Here is a 21,399-nt window from a genome sequence, read left to right as displayed (position 1 = left end):
AGTTCATCCACTATACTATTTCATCCTCAGCACTCTGAGGCAATCCACCAAAACGCAGGGGTAGGGTATTACACCGCAAGGTGGCCCGAACCAGGATAAACTGATGTGTCTCCTTGTCTCATCGATCTCGTCGCGCTAGGCTTAGGAGGATCACGAGTAGGCAGGTTAGGTAGGTTGAGATCTCCGCACGCACCCCAGAGTTAGAACCTCTCAAGGGTTTGCGGAACCCGTAATCCAACATTTGGCGTGCCAGGTAGGGGTACGTCGGATCTTCTCTTCGGTCGATTGATCCACCGCCACTCCGACACCTCCATGGCCGATGCACGCTGAGCTCACGCCGAGCGTCGAGCCGTAGTCGCCACTCGCGTCGCTCGGACGGCTCCGGTGAGCGACGGTTGTGCTCATCATGCTCCGTCTCCGGTGGCCAACGCCGCCACGGGCCCTGTCGGCCACGAGCAGCAAGCTTCATCGCTACACCTGTCAGTGCGCCATGACGGGTGCACCGCTACTTCGTCACTGACTATGGCAGCTTCGTCCTCCCATGCGTGTCACTGCTAGGTGAACGCGCGGGCCGCTCTGCTCATGGTGCGGGAGCTCCTTCGCTACCGCCCGGTCGGTGACCTCTACGAGGAGTGGCTCGAGCGGATCACTGAGCTCGTCAGCGTGGCCGGGGGCTCTGCTGCCCCGGCTCACTCACTGCCTCAGCAACCACCTGCGGCGGGTGACGTGGTTCACAGGGCTCCTCCACCACCTCCTGCCCAGGGCGTCATCATCGAGCCAAGGCGTGTGGAACCACGGCGCGACCCGCCGTGCCCTGCACCGGCTCGGGAGGATGTGAGCTGCCAGGTGGTGCAGCGACCTCAAGGAGAAGCGCGCGTACTTCCAGCACCCCCACAGCAGGCCCACGTACCATAGCAGGAGGTGGCAGTGCGCGTGCACCAGGACCAGTTTCCACCCCCTCGACGACCACCAATGGCCACGGCAGGACGTCGCGCGTTCACCCTGGAGCTCTGCAACGTTGTCTAGCCGAGCAAGTTCAAGCCTGACATGCCTCCACGCTACAACGGCACCGCCGACCTCACCGAGTTCCTGCAGCTCTACAAGCTGAGCATCGAGGCGGCCAGCGGCAACGAGAAGATCATGGCAAACTGGTTCCCGATGGCCCTCAAGAATGGTGTCCGTTCTTGGCTCTTGAACCTACCCGAGGGGTCGGTCTCTTCCTGAGGAGATGCGCGGCCTCTTCATCGCCAACTTCCAGGGCACTTGCGACCGTCCGCCGGCCGCGGGTGACCTCCGTCGCATCAAGCAGCAACCTGGAGAGACCCTGTAGAGGTATATCGAGTGCTTCAACAACGTTATCCTCCAGATTCCCAAGGTGTCTGGCGAGGCCATCATTTCAGCATTCACTGATGGCGTCTGGGATGTCAGGATGAAGGAGGAGCTCGCTATCCATGAGGATCTCTGCATAGTTCTGGAGATGTCCAACATGGCGAACAAGTGCGCAAGGGCTGAGGAGGGGCGCCTTTCCCTCCTCAAGCTCCCCGACACAGACCCAGAAGACAAGAAGGCCAAGGCCAAGGACGTGAAGTCCAAGGGGCCAGTCGTGCTTGCGGCTGAGCCGGAGGTGAAGCGCGGCTGCGACCACCCCGAGTCATCCAAGAGCAACTGACCATTCTCCGTCTTCCACAATGTTCACAGCCATGAGACCAACGACTATCAAGAGCTCAGGGCCCTCCGCGATGGGCGCCTCGGTCGACGCCCTAAGCACAATGATCGAGGCTACGATCGTCGAGGTGGCCGAGTATGAGGATGCTGGGACGGACGCGACCATCGTCAGTAGTGGCGCGACGAGCCTCTGAGGACCGCTGGCAGGGCCAGCCTCGCGAGGGCGCCTGGAGGGAGCAGCCTCATGACGAGCGCCCTCAGGGCAACACAACTCTGCCTCCTCTGCCTCCACCACGAAGAAGGAACAAAGATCACCACCAGGACGAGGGGGCTGGGGGCTTCCAGGAGCCTCAAGCCATCTCCTGCATCTTGGGCGGCTCACAGGCCCGAGCTCCCCACCGCATCTTCAAGCAGTTCACACGCAAGGTCAATGCAGCGCTCCCCAAGCCCGAAGGAACTCACCCTCTCAGGTGGTCCAAGTGCGCCATCACCTTCAGCTCCTCAGACCAGCTCAAGTGCGCGGCCACTGCTGGCGCGCTCCCCATGCTCTGCTCTCCCGTCATCAGCAACATGGTCGTCACCAAGACTCTCATCGGTGGAGGAGCGGGGCTCAATGTCCTATTTGTCTAGACGTTCGACAGACTCCAAGTGCCGTACTACCAGCTTCACCCAACCAAGCCCTTTTAAGGAGTGACTGACGGTTCCACACACCCGACCGGGCAGGTCCGCCTCCCTGTCACCTTCGGCGAGCGCAACAACTACATCACCGAGTTCATCGACTTCAACGTCGCCGACGTCTGTCTGCCCTACAATGCCATCCTGGGGTACCTAGCACTGTCAAGTTCATGGCAGCTATGCACTACAGCTACAACATCCTCTAGATGCCAGGAAGCGGCGGCGTCATCACGGTCGCATGTCAAGAAAAGGATGCGGTGTGCTCCCTCGAGCGGGCCTTCCAGGCTGCAGCGGTTGAAAACCCTGAAGACGAGGGCGGTTCCCTCCCTCCTGAGGTCACCCCCAAGATGAAGTAGTTGCAACTGGGACAGGGGTCTCGTGAAGGAGCATCGTCCGAGGAGGCCACACTGAGCCTTGCGTCCCCGGACGCGACACCTTCACCCATCACATAGGAAGGCATGCCCGGCGCCCCCCTCAGGCTGGGCTCGGGGGCTCTCCTCTAGAGGGCTTCAGACCTAGCCAGGGTCATGAGGGAGGCGCTCGAGCACCATGTGGAGGCGCTCTTCAGAGCACGCTTCCCAGGAGAAGGCATCAGGCGGGAGGCGCCAGGCGTTCAGGCGTTCATCAGCAATGCAATCAAGGAGATTCAAGAAGCAAGGGTTATGCAAGGCGATCGCCGCCTGCCATGAGGAGCGGCTCACTGCCCCAGCGAGGGCAAGGAGTTCCGCATCTGCATCGACATCCCCGGGCTCAACAGGGCCGCATCTTGGCAGCTCGTCTGATCGTATCGTGTCGGCCGATGTGAGGGTCCACCCCACTGCTACGTCTGCATGCCCTTCAGCCTGCCTAGCGCGGTTGTGGTGTTCCAGCGCTACATGAGGGACGCCCTGGCGGCTCGCGATGCCTGGCATCAGGCGATCCTGGCGGAGATGGAGGAGCACGTCCAGGAGCCTCCCAGGCCCTCTGAGCCTCCCGAGGCTCGGCACCAGAGCGGCTCGCGAGGAACAACTCCGGCAGCACGCGTTTTTTGGCTACTTCAACACCTCTTCAGCGACGGTACCAGGTGACATCTCTCTAGTTCGTTCAGTTGGGGGCGCCCCTCGGGCAGCATCATCCCCAGGACGCATGGATCCGTCCCTGCGGCGTGTATCTTTTTTTGCATCTATCAGAGCTAGTTTACCCTTCTTTGCAAGGTACCTTTAAGTTATCAATTGCCTGACCGGCGCTTCGTCACTAAGAACGTCTCAGGCCCTTGCAAGCCCTCCCATGACCGCCTCATGATAAAGGACTGGCACGACGTCTGTGCTCGGGTCCATCCCTGCAGCGTCGCTAAATCCAAGAGGTTGAGCTCTAGCTCACGGGCTAGTCCCCGTGTACGTCAACCCCCATGGCCCTTGGTGCCTTGTTCTTGCATGAGCTAATCGCGGGTGGGTAAGTAAGGGCGCGTGACCTGGTGCCCCCGTGGCCACGGGAACTATGCACGGGTTGTTTTTCTTCAGAATCTTTGCATGAGAAGACTGGCCACGGCGTCTGTGCTTGGGTCCATCCCTGCAGTGTCGCTAAACCCAACGGCTAAGCTCTGTCTGGTGGGTCGGCCCCGTTCACATCACCTCTTGGGGTCGTTGGTGTCTGGCCTTCTCATGTAATAACCTCAGAAGACTCATTCGGCGGAGGCAGCCTAACCATCTTGCAGGATTAACACAAGCATCCCCAATCAAGACCAGGCGCAACCCGCCTTGAGGTAGGGCCTCGTGAGTCTTGCGCTGGCTCATGGGTGCCCATATACACCTCCTCCAGCCCTGTCGTTCAAGCCACGTGTCAAGGCGGGGTTGTACATGCCCCGGGGGCTCTCCTCAGAGGGAGCCCCCTCCCACGCACCAGTGGAAGCACCATGCTCCGTGTTGGCCGTCGACACTGCCGAGGAGCGTCTATGCCCATGTAAGAGCGAAAGCGCTATGCTCCGCGCTGGTGATAAACAATTGGGGGTGGCCTCGCAGCCGCTAGGGAGCCTCCGGACACGGTGACCAGCCTCACCGTGCTGCTCTCCCTCGGGAGGGTAGCGCGAGGGGTCTGGGCACGGGGGCTACGCTCAGGTCACGCCTGGCGTACCCCACCTCGCCAAGACTCACGGGCCTAGTCTTCGCGCACCCCTCCCAAGTGAGAGCTCGGCGAGGAAAAGGTATGATGGTCAGTTAGTACATCAAGGGGGACTCCTGAGCATCGCGTCTCGAGAGCCTAACTGGTCATGTAGCCCCTCACCCCTTGGGTTCGTCTTGGCAATCTGGATGACCCAACGGCGGCTGAGGCATGCGCGGGGCTGGGCCCAGCCGATGCAGAACATCAAGGCTTACCCCTACACCTTTTCCTAAGTTGCTCGCACGTCAAGGAGGACTCCTGAGCATCACGTCTCAGGAGCTTAACTGGTCATGTAGCCCCTCACCCCTTCGGCTCGTCCTAGCGATCCAGACGACCCAATGGCGGCTGAGGTATGCGCGGGGCCGGGCTCTGCTGACGCAGAACAACAAAGCGAATGGAAAAGTCGAGGGACCATAATCTAATTATTGCAAAACATATTGTTCCAAGCAAATAGTTTTAAACGCATCCCCGAGGCATGCTACATGATACAGGATGAACAGGGAAGAGCAGAGTCACCAAGCCACCTCTTCAGACCTGGGTGCCACCGTCACCTGCCAGCGGAGCCTCGTCGCTAGGCGCGTCGCCCGTTTCCTCGGCCCCGGTCGGAGGACCGACAACCAGGAACTTACTCAGCATGGCAACCACATAGCTCTTCATGACGGCAGCAGCGTCCCTGGAGCCAGAGTCCACCGGAGCAAGGAAGGAGGAGAAGTCGAAGCCGACGTCCTAGAGATAGAGATGGCTGAAGACACACGTAAGGGCTGAGGAAGAAAGTGAGCGCGCCTCACCTTCCACCAAAAAGCCAAACTCGTCGACAGCATCCTCGAGCACGGCCAAGACTTCAGGGAGCAGAGCAGCAGGGCTCTCCCTCGTAGTCGTCGTCGTCGCCTTCTTCAAGGGATCGTCCCCGAAGAGCGACTGTTGACCCTTGTGGAACCTCGCCTCGAGGGAGGTGAGGGTACTATGCTCCATGGAGGCCACCTTCTTGGCCTCGGCAAGGGCCGTCTGGGCCGCCTCCGCCTCCTTCTTCAACCTCGTCAGGTGGTCACGCTACGTAGCCTGCTCCAAGGCCGCCTTCTTCACCTCGGCATCTCGATCGGCCAAGGCAGCCTCCTGGGCCTTCAGCTTCTCCTCACGCTCCTGGAGCTGGCTGGCCTGGAGCCAACCAGAAATCAGCTCAAGGCGTCCCAATGTCGAGCGCTGGTGTGGGCCCCAAAGTTCACCCAGGAGGAGGTCCAGCACCGCCCTCACCTCCTCTAGGGCCCCGGAGGTAGCAGTAGCGCCATTGGCCGGCTGCACGTCTGGCAGGGGAGAAGATGTCCTAGCCACCAAGACAGAAGAAGCCTCAGCATCAGGAAGGACCGGGGGCTCCGGAGGCTGGGAAACCTCAACAGCCGCAGCGAGGATGGGCGCCGGTGGGGTCTGCCCCGTCGAAGGCGTCGGCATCTCCTGAGGACGGGCTCCCACGCCCTGGGGAGAGGGCATCACCACCAGAGCTCCATGGGCCGTGGCACTCTCCTTCGCCAAGGCCACGGCGGCTTCTTCGACGCCCTCGACCACGGCGTCTTCCGCACCCTCCTTCTTCTTCTTCTTCGATGACTGCTGCCTAATGACAGACGAAGATGCTAAGCATCGCTTCAAGAATCAACAAACAAGGCCAAGGAGAAGACTTACTGGTCGGCAAAGACATAGCTCCTCTTCAGGCCCAGCAGCGGGTCCCGAGACGGGGCGGCTGGAGCTGAACTCTTGGGAGCAAGAGAACTCGCGGTTGGTGCCGCGTGGTCCTACCCTTCTTCGCGGCCGTCCAATTGGGCAGCTTCAAGGAGGCCACCCCGGATCGCATGATGACCCCAGTGGGGCAAGCCACCTCCACCACTGGAGGCACATCGTCAGGGAGGTCGCGGAGGAGCTCCCTCCGCCGCGGGGCAGAGGATTCCTCCATAACCTGGTCCACGGTGGCCTCGGAGGGTTGATCGCCAGAAGACAGGTCTACCAAGGCCAATGTACTATGATTTGAATTCAACATGAAATGGATACAACTATTTGAATTGGAGATCATATGGTACATGTAGTTCATAGTGAAATATGATTACTGCTATATGCATGTTTTTTGTTATCAAGATAATATTTAAATGATTGTATAACTTGACAACAATCATATTCAAATAAGGAAAATTGATTCAAATTTAGTCCATATGGTAGACGGCAATATATATGTTCGTAGGGTGGAGTAAAATGTTCATATATGATGGAAGATCAAAATGTACGACTACATCAATTATAAACGGCAAGGTCACCTAACGATATATTCGAATTCAACATAACATGGAGTCAAAAATTGAAATTCGAGATCCTGGCATTTGTAATCATATAAAAAGGGACATTACTCTTTCTTTTGGTGGGAACTGATTTGCTTTTTGTTGTTGTGGAGGGAAGTGTGAATCGATTTGGTACTGTAGGTGGTAATCCTGTTCTCCCGATTTTTTTACATTTTTCTTGTAGTTTTTTCAATGGCATTTATAGCAATATAGTAAAAGGGGACATGACTCTCTTGTGTCTTGCATGAATTGTTTTTTTGTACATGTTAAGTTTGTTCTGCCGAACAAGGAATCCGCACCTTGTTATCCCGAAATTTTCAAGCTCGTGTATCTTTTGTCTCACCTGCTTTGAAACTCCCACCTCTTCAACCCGCGCCGCGCCTTGTTATCCCGAAATTTCAATGCGTGCGAAAACTCCCGCCTCATCCGAAATCGGTCCCGCAGCCCAGACACGCGAAATCCCCCGTCTACCCCTCAACCAGAAATGTCGGCTCGACGTTGCGGTGTCAAAATAGGTTGGGGTATGCTGGTAACTTACCCTACATTTCGGACAAGCACGTCCCTAAGCCATGGCTACCCCCTACCTTTCCCTTCGTTCCCCCCATTCGTACACCAAGGCCACCAAAACCCGCGAAACCCCACGCTCCTCCGTTGGCCTCCCAACCGCCGCCCAGCCGGAGACTCTTCCCCGACGACATCGTCCACCACAACACCTTGTCGTCCCTCATCCACCATACCGGATGAGGATCCGTCATCAATCTCGTCGTCCCGCCGGATTAGCCGCCCCGTCCTCCACCTCCAAGGAGTTGCCCCGACATTCGCCTCGTCTATCACGCCACCTCCATCCCCACAACGCCATCTTGACCTTCCCCATTGGAACCGCAGCACCCTCACCAATTCCTCCGATGAAGCCGAGGCCAACTTTGTCACAGCCCTAGCCTTGGCCTTTGCTTGTCATTGCATATGCATCCATGCATCATCTTAAATTCAAGGAAATTGAATTGAGGGAATTCTCAAGCCTTAGAAATCTTTTAAAAATGATCAACATTAAAATATTTTCAAATGAGCCCAAGAAAATGTTCCTGCTAATCTCTGAAAATATTGGCAAGAGCTAAAACTCAAACCAATATTTTTGGAATCTCAGAAATGATTATTTTGGGACTTTGAATTAAATCAATAATTATTTGAACTGGATTTATATTTTCTATGTATACAATATATATCCAATAACCCTGAGAACCTATGAATGGCTTTGAATATTTAGTATCAAGCCACATAAATCTTTTCAGAAGCTACTAAAATGATTTGATATTTTTAATCAAATCAAAACAAACTTCAGATAATAGAAAACAGAAACAAATAAAAGAAGAGAGAGAGAGAGAGAGAGAGAGACCCACCTGACTTACCTAGCAGCCCACCTGGCCCAGCTCCTCCAGCTGGCCCAGCCCACTGGCCGAAGTGGTCATCTTCAACCTCTGCCAGTAGGCAGAGGCGTGTCGACGCGCACGCGCGCCCGAGGCCTCCACCTCCTGCTTGCTTGCTCACTGCTGGAGACGGCCCAGAGCGCCACGACACCCCTGGATCCCCCCCTCTCGATCTCTCCCCGTGCTTCCCCCCTCCTCTGTCTCTCTCCCCCCACTTTCCTCGCTCGCGTCCGAGGCCGCCGCCGAGCACCACTGCAGCCACCGCGCAAGCCTCGCCTCTCCGCTGCGTCCAGTCGCTCAGCCGATGTCCGTGTCCTCTTCTCGCCGACTAAATCAAGCTGAGGAGCACCAGGTTGTCGCCTTCGAGCTCATCACCGCCGCATCTGCTCGGTGGACTTCACCGAGCGATTCGCCATCTCCGACGCGTCCTCGAGCCCCTAAGCTACCCTGCCGCCTACCTGTGAGCGCCCGCTTCGACTCCCCCTCTTCCCTGGCCTCTAAGCGTCCTCTAGGCCGTAGTTGCACGGACGCCGAAGCTCCGCCGCCGCATATGCTCGTCACCGTCGCTGCTACATGCCGCCCCTGGCATCCCCACGGCCACCGTTGGATGCGTGAGTGAGGGCCTCCTCCCGGTACCCTTGGCTCGCCCAGCCGCCCCCTGTTGCGCCGTCCCGAGTGGACTCCGCCGCGCCGGAAGGTCGCCGACGGCGTAACCCTGGCCATGCCGACGTGGCGTCGTCATTAGCGGCTAATGAGGCCACTAACTAACCCACATGCTCACTGACACATGGGCCCACGTCTTAATTAACCCCTGTTTTTTTGTTTAGATTAGTTTTAAATCCAGTGGGACCCACACGCCAGATTTGACCGTGCTGACGTGGCTATTGACTAGGCCGACCTGTCTGTGACACTAGCCAGCTCTGTGCCACTTACGGGTGGACCCCACGCATCAGGTTTGACCTGGACCCGGTCAGCTGACCTGCTGATGTCAGTCTGATGTCATGCTGACGCGGTAAGCATTTTCTGGAATATTTCTAATTCAAAAATGATTTGGAAATTTCAGAAAATGTTGCGAACTTTGAAAAATCATAGAAATTCAACCATAACTCCAAATGAAATAAGTTATATATTAAAAATGATCAGAAAAATCCAAAGAATCTGTTTATAGCATTTTCATGCATGTTTGAACAACCTAAAGCAGCTGTACAAGACAATTTGATTGAATGACATTTAAATAACCATATGTGGAGTTTGAATTTGAATCTTGTATTCAAACCAACTCCATTTAAATCGTTGCTAGCTGCATTAGCTCAAATCACAGCATATTGCCATGTCATGATCATGCATCATATTGTGGCATTGCATTGATTGTGTTCTTTCTCTGTTTGCCGGTATTTATCCCCCCCCCCCCAAGTAGACGTTGTTCCGACAATGTGTTCGATGACACCGGTGAAGACCTATACTATCTTCAGAGGTGTCAGGCAAGCAAAACCCGATATAATCCCACTCTCTCACTCCTTCTCTCTTTTACTGCATTAAGACAACAACGATTCAACTGTTACATGCTAAGGTAGTTGAACCCCTTTCCTCCGCATGACCTGTCATTGCCACAATAAATAGATGAAACCCACTAGCATGAGTAGGAGTTGTTTGAGCCCTGATGTGCCTACTCATTCATGCTTGTTTGTCATGCCTGCTATTGCTTAGAGTTAAGTCAGGTCTGATTCATCAGGGATGAATTGGAATGTGGCGAGCTAAGTGTGTGAACACGATTTGGTAAAGGTAGCGGTGAGAGGCCATGTAGGAGTACATGGTGGGTTGTCTCATTGCAGCCGTCCTCAGGAACTGAGTTCTATGTTTGTGATCCGTGAACAGTTACGACCACGCATTGGAATGCTTAAGTGCCCCTCTCGACTTATTAATCAACCTGATCTCTGTCCCGGAGTTGCAACTAGTTTCTGGTGTTTGTAGGTTGTGTTAGTAGTCTACCAGGTCGCACCCGGTACAAGTGGGCTTGGGACAGACTAAGCACCATGGCACGGTGTACCAAGCATAGATCCATCCGTCGAGGCGGGTTTGGGAACTCGGCACACATTGTTTGGGGCCGTGAGTGACACCCTGGCCGGATCTCCTTGCGGATGGAACCTGAATAGGCGATAAACCTGGACTAGAGACTTGTGTGGTCAGTCAGGTCATGGCCGACTCCCTCGCCAGGCTTCCGCTTGAAGGTTGTCGAGATACACGATGTGTACATGGTGGTAAGTGGCGAGATCGTGTGTGAAGAAGTACACCCCTGCAGGGTTAACATCATCTATTCGAATAGCCATGTCCATGGAAAAGGACTTTTGGGTTGCTTGTACAATTCATAGACAAGTGAAAGTGGATACTCTAAAATGCACAAGATAAGCGTGAGTGCTATGGATGGCGTTCTCGAAGGGAGACGGGAGCGGATACAGAGTGGTGTATCGATATGGTGAATATGTGGACTCGTGTGCCACCTCAAGAGAGTTACTTGCAGTCGTAGTTCAGGTTAGCCACTGAGTCAAAGTTGGCTTGCTGTATTTAAACTCCACCACCCCCTTTATTGATACCGATGTATATGTAGATAGTTCTGATGTAAGTCTTGCTGGGTACATTTGTACTCACGTTTGCTTATTTTATGTTTTTGTAGAGAGACTTCAGTCTCGCTATTTGTTCCGCGTGGACTTCGATGTTTAGCTTGTTACCTTAGCTACGATCTTGTGCCCTCAGCAAGATCTGGTAGATAGTCAGGCTTATCAGGCTTTTTCATTTGTAGATGTTTGTACTCAGACATATTAAGCTTCCGCATGTGCTTGACTTGTATGCTCTGAATGTTGGGTCATGAGACCACACTTGTAATATCTGGCTCCTCGAAGCCTAAAGAATAAATACTTTGAGTCGTAGAGTTTTGTTGTGATGCCATGTTGTACTTACACATATCGAGCATATTGTGGCTATGATTGAAATGCTTGGTATGTGTGGGATCCGACAACCTAGTTGTCTATCCTTGGTAGCCTCTCTTATGGGTAAATGTAGTCTAGTGCTTCCACTGAGCCATGGTAGTCTGCTATAGCCCGGTTTACCGGAGTCCTGTTAGCCCAGTTGCTACTGCTCCGGAACACTTAGACTGGCCGGCATGTGTCCTTCTTCAATCCTGTGTCTGTCCCTTCGGGGAAATGTCACGCAGTGTCTTTCGGAGTCCTGTTAGCCTGCTACAGCCTGGATTCCTGGGGTCTTGCTAGCCCAGTTGCTACAGCCTGAATTCACTCGTTGATGACCGACACGTTCGTTGCTGGATCATGTATGCCTGTCCCTGTAAGTTAGTGCCACTTTGGGTTCACGACTAGTCATGTCGGCTCAGGTTCTCTGTCATATGGATGCTAGCGACACTATCATATACGTGAGCCAAAAGGCGCAAATGGTCCCGGGCCAGGGAAGGTGGCACCCGTGGGAATACCGTGCGTGAGGCCGCAAAGTGATATGATGTGTTACATACTAGATCGGTGTGACTTAGGATCGGGGTCCTGAAATCTTTCGTATCAAAGCCTGACTGCCTGTAGGATTACCAAGCCAAACTGGTTGAAGTCGTGTCTAGAAATGCTTTAGTTATATAAGGGAATTGATTTTGGAAGGGAACGTAAGGCTCTTTTTACTCCTTATACCTTATGCCATTCTGATCTGAGTCATCCTATCTTTCCTACGGGGTTAAGGAACTAGGCTTTCTCATCTTTCTATCAGGATCACGTGTTACTAATCTGTAGACTTATAAGACTGATGGATTCAAGTATCAGTTCAGTTCCTACTACTTCTGTATGTTCATAGTTGGTCTCGGAACCTTGATATTGTGATGTTGAGTGGTTATGCCACCATTTTTGCAGGATGTCTCAAATCTTTTGAGCATTTACAATCGTTATGCTGTCTGAGTCATCCCAGGTTTCTAAACTATCTGATGCATTTGCAAATCCCTTCTTTCCGTTCCCGATGTTTCTTTGGGCTAGCTTAACCACACTAATCAATGAGTTGAGGTACTCTTTTGCCTCGACATATATGTTGGAGCTATTATTATGACCCTAGGTGTCTTAGGGGATCATCTAGTAATCTAGCAATGTTTTGTGTTCCCAGTGTGATGATTCTGGCCATCATTCCTGAAAGCATCCTGTGATGCCACTTAGTTAGTAGGCATTCTATTCCTGGGTTCTTGAACCCGAGATTCACCTTACTTACTTCATGTTGATAGTTCTTGCTAGTTCCTTTAAGATATTAGTAACCTTTGCGATAGTCCTCGAGGTCCGTGGTATTTCCTTCTTCCAAATATCATGAACTGCTTATGGCAGAAGTTCTCTGAACCAAAAGATCACAATAGAAGTGCTCTTGATGAGTTCTCCATTCTTATTGTGACTCTGCCAAATCTACCTTCTGCATGGTTTATCCGGAAGAAATATGTTGAACTTTGTTCGATATGCTAATCTATGCATCCACAACTCAGAAAAGCATATGTTCCTTTGAGTTGTCCCTCTTTAGTTGTTTACTGACCTCCATCTTTCATTTTATAGTCAAGATTATGCATGCATTCGTTCATCGATGCCTATTATTCTTGTAGTCCGTCAAGCCATTCTACTTCAGAATGACTAGGAGAAACAAACTCCAGTACCCCATCCAAATCCAGGATTTGGTCAGAGTAGTTGTATTTCGCAGATCAAAATGCCAGTCCAGCTTTTGTTCTGTTCTACCTGGAGTATTACCATCTTATGTCAAGAATTCCATGGGAATTGCACACCATCTTATGAATTCTTGCTACAGTGATACTTCTCGCCATCATTATTCATTCCTCGGTCTCTGTGTTTTTGTGATCGGAATGCCGACAAGTGAACCGTGATGTGTGAAATCAATACTCCTAGCAACTCCGTTGCTTGGTAGTAAATGGACAAAATTATCATTTTTAGCGTGTTGGTTATTGAATCACCATTCTAAGATAGATTGTGCTACCTAGTCCTTATTTCTGGTGCACTCTTCGATCAATGAGTTAGGATTATTCAATCCCTTGCTTATTTGATCATATCGTCTTGCTCTGAAAAGCAAGATTGTTCTCGAGCTTAGTAACATATCGGTGGTTCGTGATGTTCCGAATATCTTCTCGGAAGTATGACCAGGTTGTCACCTGACCGCTATGTTGAGTTCGTGATCATGTTGGTTTTCATCCAAACCACCCATTCTCCAAGATTCTGTGTTGGATACCCTGAACTAGTCGGTTGAGCTAAACAACAACTTGGGGAGTTGGAAGATAAAGCTTTATCTGACTTAGTTCATTCTAAAGGTGTATCTTTTGTGTCTGTGTGTTGAAGAAAGATGATATCTCCATCGATTGGTCCTCGTGATCAGTTGTTGGATCTATTGCCTTGTCAAAACTTTGACTTGAGTATGGGCTATCGTCAAGTCAAATCAGAACCAACGATGTTCGTAATGTTGTCTTACTCGTGGTTGATTCATCGGGCATACACCATTACATCTTATGGTCTGACCAATACTATCACATTGTTCACATAATGGTGGAAGTCCAGTGATATGGAAATTCCGATGAGTTGCTGTTGAGCCCATCAGCAGCATTTTGTCTCCTCCATGATTCATGTTGAACATCAAGCTAGTGTTGGAAATTTTTATAAGCACTTCATGTCCCATTCGTGAAGAATATGTTGGATGAAAGAAGTGACTTTCTCTGATTCACGTGCATTTGGTGCAAGTTGCCGCCGTGAGTTCGAGAAAGATTGTTTTTGTTTCCTCTGGTACTATCCCAAGTCAGTCATGCATGTGCGAAGTATGCTACGGTTTGACAGGCTCGCAACCTTCATTCCACATGTATCCCTAGCACACCAAGCCACTAACTGATTTGTTCAAGAAGAAGAAGTTCCTTCATAAGAGCTAATCATATGACTTATGCAAGGACTTCGTTATCCGCGATGATGGTTCCCAACCAGAACTCGGTAGTGTTTTACTATAAGACTACCATGTGGTCATGCTTGTCTAGGACAGTGTGTTCACAGGGGTGTAGCAGAACCAGCTCATGTTTTGGAGCTTGCTATCATAGTTCATCTCCCGAGAATCTCGCAACACCATCTCATCGATTTGTGTTGTAAACTTTCATTTTTCTCTTTAGACTGGATGAGTCTGGAATATCCTGAGACCAACCAGATCTGAATCTCAGGCAGATATGACAGTTGGAACATTTCCCAAGACCTGTAATATTGGTCTCTCTGTAACCCGGTGAAGTGGATGTCATGGCCAACACACCCAGCCGGAAGACCTATTACTGTAGTATCTTGATTGAGGAAGTTGGCCACCCCCCACAAGGATTTCGTAGAATTTACTTCCGTAGTTGTTCCTTATGGATTCTTGTGCTCCCGAAGTCCAACCTTCTACTTGATGTTCTAGATACCAAACCATATCTATAAATGGGTTACGCTAGCACAACAAGGAGAACATTAGAAGCGGAATGCTAAATGTCTCTCGGTTGATCATCGGGATTTTTTTTCCTTGGTCTCGCTAAGGTGAAATATGAGAAGGTGTTATCTTCCTTTGCATCTGCATCCTCCACCAATATTCATCATGGTAGTACGAGGTGTCACCAACATCTTGGCACAGATGTTGGCAAAACTTGATGGATATGGAAATGCTCAAGTTCTTCAGAGCACGCTCAGGCACTAGGTTATATTATCGGTATCTATTGGAATGTTCCTTCCGTTTGCCAAGTTGTCTTATAACTCTAGTTTCCTTTCCAGTCTGGGTATGTCATTCCTTCAAACTCCTTCAAATGATCGTTGTGAATTTCCTCAGGCTGGTATAGAGAGTTTCAATGATCTTTGTATCAAAAGTAATTCTTTTTGCCACTTAAGAGAATAATTCTACGAGTCACCTTCCCTAAGGTGTCCCGTTATGGAATCATGGCAATTATTTCCTCGCTATCTTGAAACCATGCACCATCTTCTTCAGCGTGTAATTTTTTCCTACCCAATACTTCCTTTCCTTGTTCCAGATGTGTGTCTTGTGTCTCAGCTTGAGAGATATTTCTATGTCTCATTCCGTGAATTGATCGTGAGTTGCTCGATCTTTGAGAAGATCGAATCCCATAGAGTTTTTTTTTCTGTTGTCGTGTTGGATGAAGATCTCGAAAACAAAGATGTCAAGATCAAGATGATAATCGAATCAACATTCCTATGAAGTGCAAGTTGGATCATGAAGATAAAGTTAGCTTTGTGTCCCCTCTGTCTTCTTACCTCACGTCTTGAATCTCGGGACGAGATTCTTGTTTTGTGGGGGTGAGTTGTCACAGCCCTAGCCTTGGCCTTTGCTTGTCATTGCATATGCATCCATGCATCATCTTAAATTCAAGGAAATTGAATTGAGGGAATTCTCAAGCCTCAGAAATCTTTTAAAAATGATCAACATTAAAATATTTTCAAATGAGCCCAAGAAAATGTTCCTGCTAATCTCTGAAAATATTGGCAAGAGCTAAAACTCAAAGCAATATTTTGGGAATCTCATAAATGATTATTTTGGGACTTTGAATTAAATCAATAATTATTTGAACAGGATTTATATTTGCTATGTATACAATATAAATCCAATAACCCTGAGAACCTATCAATGGCTTTGAATATTTAGTATCAAGCCACATAAATCTTTTCAGAAGCTACTAAAATGATTTGATATTTTTAATCAAATCAAAACAAACTTCAGATAATAGAAATAGAAACAAATAAAAGAAGAGAGAGAGAGAGAGACCCACCTGACTTACCTGGCAGCCCACCTGGCCCAGCTCCTCTAGCTGGCCCAGCCCACTGGCCGAAGCGGTCGTCTTCAACTGCTGCCAGTAGGTAGAGGCGTGTCCACGCGGGCGCGCCCGAGGCCTCCACCTCGTGCTTGCTTGCTCGCTGCTGGAGACGGCCCACAGCGCCACGACACCCCTGGATCCCCCCTCGATCTCTCCCGTGCTTCTCCCCCTCCTCTATCTCTCTCCCCGCCACTTTCCTCGCTCGCGTACGAGGCCGCCGACGAGCACCGCCGCAGCCACCGCGCAAGCGTCGACTCTCCGCTGCGTCCAGTCGCTCAGCCGACGTCTGTGTCCTCTCCTCGCCAACTAAATCAAGCCGAGGAGCACCAGGTCGTCGCCTTCGAGCTTGCCACCACCGCATCTGCTCGCTGGAATTCACCGAGCGATTCTCCGTCTCTGACGCATCCTCGAGCCCCTGAGCTACCCTGCTGCCTCCCTATGAGCGCCCGCTTCGACTCCCCTTCTTCCCCGGCCTCTCCGCGTCCTCTAGGCCGTAGTTGCACGGACGCCAAAGCTCCACCGCCACATATGCTCGCCGCCACCGCCGCCTCTACACGCCGTCCCTGGCATCCCCACGGCCACTGTTGGATGCGCGCGAGTGAGGGCCTCCTCCCGGTGCCCTTTTCTCGCCCAGCCGCCCACTATTGCGCCGTCCCGATTGGATTCCGCCGCGCCAGAAGGTCACCGATGGCCTAACCCCGGCCATGCCGACGTGGCGTCGTCATTAGTGGCTAATGATGCCACTAACTAACCCACATGCTCACCGACACATGGGACCACGTCTTAATTAACCCCTATTTTGTTTCTGTTTAGATTAGTTTGAAATCCAGAGGGACTCACATGCCAGAGTTGACCGCGCTGACGTGGCTGTTGACTAGGCCGACCTGTCTGTGACACTAGCCAGCTCTGTGCCACTGACGTGTGGACTCCACATGTCAGGTTTGACCTAGACCCGGTCAACTGACTTGCTGATGTCAGTCTTATTTCATGTTGACGCAGTAAGCATTTTCTAGAATATTTCTAATTCAAAAATGATTTGGAAATTTCAGAAAATGTTGCAAATTTGAAAAATCATAGAAATTCAACCATAACTCCAAATGAAATAAGTTATATATGAAAAATGATCAGAAAAATCCAAAGAATATGTTTATAGCATTTTCATGCATGTTTGAACAACCTAAAGAAGATGTATAAGACAATTTGAATGAATGACATTTAAATAACCACATGTGGAGTTTGAATTTGAATCTTGTATGCAAACCAACTCCATTTAAATCGTTGCTAGATGCATTAGCTCAAATCACAGCATATTGCCATGTCATGATCATGCATCATATTGTGGCATTGCATTTATTGTGTTCTTTCTCTGTTTGCCGGTATTTGTCCCCCAGTAGACGTTGTTCCGACGATGTGTTCGATGACACCGGTGAAGAGCTATACTATCTTCGAATGTGTCAAGCAAGCAAAACCCCCTTGTTCATTCTGATATAATCCCACTCTCTCGCTCCTGCTATCTTTTACTGCATTAAGACAACAGGATTCAACTGTTACATGTTGTGGTAGTTGAACCCCTTTCCTCTGCATGACCTGCCATTGCCACAGTAAATAGATGAAACCCACTAGCATGAGTAGGAGTTGTTTGAGCCCTGATGTGCCTACTCATTCATGCTTGTTTGTCATGCCTGCTATTGCTTAGAGTTGAGTCAGATCTAATTCATCGGGGATGAATTGGAATGTGGTGAACATGTCCTACTGTTGAGACCTAAGTGTGTGAACACGATTTGGTAAAGGTAGCGGTGAGAGGCCATGTAGGAGTACATGGTGGGTTGTCTCATTGCAGCTGTCCTTAGGAACTGAGTTCTGTGTTTGTGATCCATGAACAGTTACTACCACGCGTTGGAATGCTTAAGTGCCCCTCTCGACTTATTAATCAACCTGATCTCTGTCCAGGAGTTGCAACTAGATTCTGGTGTTTGTAGGTTGTGTTAGTAGTCTACCAGGTGGCACCCGGTACAGGTGGGCTTGGGACAGACTAGGCACCATGGCACGGTGTACCAAGCATAGATCCATCCGTCGAGGTGGGCTTGGGAACCCTGCACACATCGTTTGGGGCCATGAGCGACACCCCGGCCGAATCGCCTTGCGGATGGAACCCGAATAGGCGATAAACCTGGACTAGAGACTTGTGTGGTTAGTCAGGTCGTGGCCGACTCCCTCGCCAGGCTTCCCCTTGAAGGTTGCCAAGATACACGATGTGTACATGGTGGTAAGTGGCGAGAGCGTGTGTGAAGAAGTACACCCCTGCAGGGTTAACATCATCTATTCGAATAGCCGTGTCCGCGGAAAAGGACTTCTGGGTTGCCTGTACAGTTCATAGACAAGTGAAAGTGGATACTCTAAAATGCGCAAGATAAGTGTGAGTGCTATGGATGGCGTTCTCGTAGGGAGACGGGAGTGGATCCATAGTGGTGTATTGATATGGTGAATATGTGGACTCGTGTGCGCCACCTCAAAAGAGTTACTTGCAGTCTTAGATCAGGTTAGCCACTGAGTCAAAGCTGGCTTGCTGTAGTTAAACTCCACCACCCCCTTTATTGATACCAATGCATATGTAGATAGTTCTGATGTAAGTCTTGCTGGGTACATTTGTACTCACATTTGCCTATTTTATGTCTTTGCAGAGAGACTTCAGTCTCGCTATTAGTTCCGCGTGGACTTCAACATTTAGCTTGTTACCTCAGTTATGATCTTGTGCCCTCGGTAGGATCTGGTAGATAGTCAGGCTTATCAGCCTTTTTCATTTGTAGATATTTGTACTCAGACATGTTAAGATTCCGCATGTGCTTGACTTGTATGCTCTGAATGTTGGGTCATGAGACCACGTTTGTAATATCTGGCTCCTCGGAGCCTAATGAATAAATACTTTGAGTCGTAAAGTTTTGTTGTGATGCCATGTTGTATTTACACATATCGAGAATATTGTGGATATGATTGAAATGCTTGGTATGTGTGGGATCCGACAACCTAGTTGTCTATCCTTGGTAGCCTCTCTTATGGGTAAATGTAGTCTAGTGCTTCTACTGAGCCATGGTAGTCTGCTACAGCCCGGTTTACCGGAGTCCTGTTAGCCCAGTTGCTACTACTCCGGAACACTTAGACTGGCCGGCATGTGTCCTTCTTCGATCCTGTGTCTGTCCCTTGGGGAAATGTCATGCAGTGTCTTTCGGAGTGCTATTAGCCTGCTACATCCCGGATTCCCGGAGTCCTGCTAGCCTAGTTGCTACAGCCCGAATTTACTCGCTGATGACCGACACGTTCGTTGTTGGGTCATGTATGCATGTCCCTGTAAGTTAGTGCCACTTTGGGTTCACGACTAGTCATGTCGGCCCGGGTTCTCTGTCATACGGATGCTAGCAACACTATCATATACGTGAGCCAAAAGGCGCAAACGGTCCCAGGATAGGTAAGGTGGCACCCGTGGGAATACCGTGCGTGACGCCGCAAAGTGATATGATGTGTTACATGCTAGATCGGTGTGACTTAGGATCGGGGTCCTGACAAACTCGGCGCCACCAAGGAGGTTCTGCACTCACCGCTGCATTTTATCTTTTATTCGATCTCATGAGGCTGCCGATGCTCGATACGAGCAGCCATGGTGGGAATCCATCGACGGGACCGTCGCCTGCTACTTCATCCATGGCGTCTCTCCCCCATGTCGTTGCTTCCTTGGCGGCAACTTCCTCACCGGCACTAGCTGCAGCTGCTCCAGCTCTCGCTCGTGTTGCTGCTGCTGTTGCTCTGGCTCTCGCTCGTGCTGTGGCTCTGTTCTTGCTGTCGGTCGTGCGGATGCACTGCGCTTGCTTTCGTTCGTGTTGCTGCTTTGCTCTGCTATTGCTGTCGGTCGCGTTGCTGCTCCGCTCTTGCTCTCGTTCGTGTTGATGCTCTACTCTTGCTCACGCTGCTGCTGCTGCACAACCTCCGGCAGCTACAAGACTTGCTACTTTAGCACTCCCTCGCGGTGCTACTACAGGACTTTCTCTCTGCTAGTGCGTTCCCTGCTCGAGCATCTGCTGATTTAGATCACTGCTTCTCTGCTACTAGTGCTCGAACACCCTAAACTTCTATTGCAATGCTCTGCTACTAGTTCAATCAGTTTCGACAGTAAAATTCAGTTTCGACTATAAAGTTTAGTTTCTTCAGTTAAGTTCAGAGTGAACAGTACTTACAGCATCTATCAGAGCGGTCGTGGTGCGGTTGATGCGTTTTACATCTAGCACTTTTTGGTGATGTATTTTACATCATCTATTGTAGATGATATTATAGTCCCACTTCAGATTAACATCATCTGTCTTGTCCTACTTCAGCCTTGCCACCGTACACCTCATTGGAGCTGCTCCAACGACGGAACCGTCCATCACAGTGGAGCAGTACCCTCGGCGCCGTTTCCAGAGGCCTCAGATCTTCTTCCCCGCCTCCGACAGTCACACCAGCATCACCATCCTCCACGTACAACCCAATGATGCTGAGGTCCACAAGGCTATGCCAAAGAGGTTGTACACTCGTCGCATCACTTTGTTACTCTGCATTGATGTCGATCCCGCAGGGATCCTTTGCTATGGAACTACTATGGAACTACTATGGTACTACTATTTGTGCATTTGGTTAGAAGGAGTGGAGCAAAGCAAAACTGGAGGATTTTTTCCTTTGGTGTCTCTTTCAAAGAAAAAACGTAGGAATTCTAATATTCACTTGGACGTCCTTTTCAAATTAATATGCATGAAGAACAGAACTAAGTGCATTACTGGCATAAAAAGATTCTTATTTTTTTCATTTTCACGTGGTTTGACTTTAATTTGACCATATTTCTCCATTCTTGTGTTCTTCCAATTCATGTGAACCAAACACCCAGGTTGACAGAAATCCTATGTTTCCAAATGTTGTGTTTTGCATGTGCATTCCTATCCTATTCCTGTGTTTTTCCTGTCCCTGCATTTATAGAATCCTCCAATTCTAGTGAGCCCTTACATATTTACTTCATTTTCAAATAGGCGTCAAAGAAAACTCTGTGTGTTATGTCCTGCTCCTGCCGTGCCATCATCCACCCCACCTGAGGTGCACCATCGACAGAAGCGTTCACTATAGTAGAGATTCCCCCTGTAGACTTACTTTCGCCACCTCAGATCATCTTCCCTATTGCCGGCAGCCACTCCAACTGCATTACCATCATTGATTGAGCAGATGAACCTGATGACTACAGAGTTCCGGAAGAGAGGTCGTAGTCTTTCGTGTTTTCTTACGTTAGACATCAGTTATTATTACCTGCTACTTTATCGTT

This window comes from Triticum aestivum, chromosome 4B (genome assembly GCF_018294505.1).
Source record: "Triticum aestivum cultivar Chinese Spring chromosome 4B, IWGSC CS RefSeq v2.1, whole genome shotgun sequence".
Lineage (NCBI taxonomy): Eukaryota > Viridiplantae > Streptophyta > Magnoliopsida > Poales > Poaceae > Triticum > Triticum aestivum.
The sequence above is the reverse complement of the archived record's forward strand: the minus strand, read 5'-3'. Positions refer to the sequence as shown.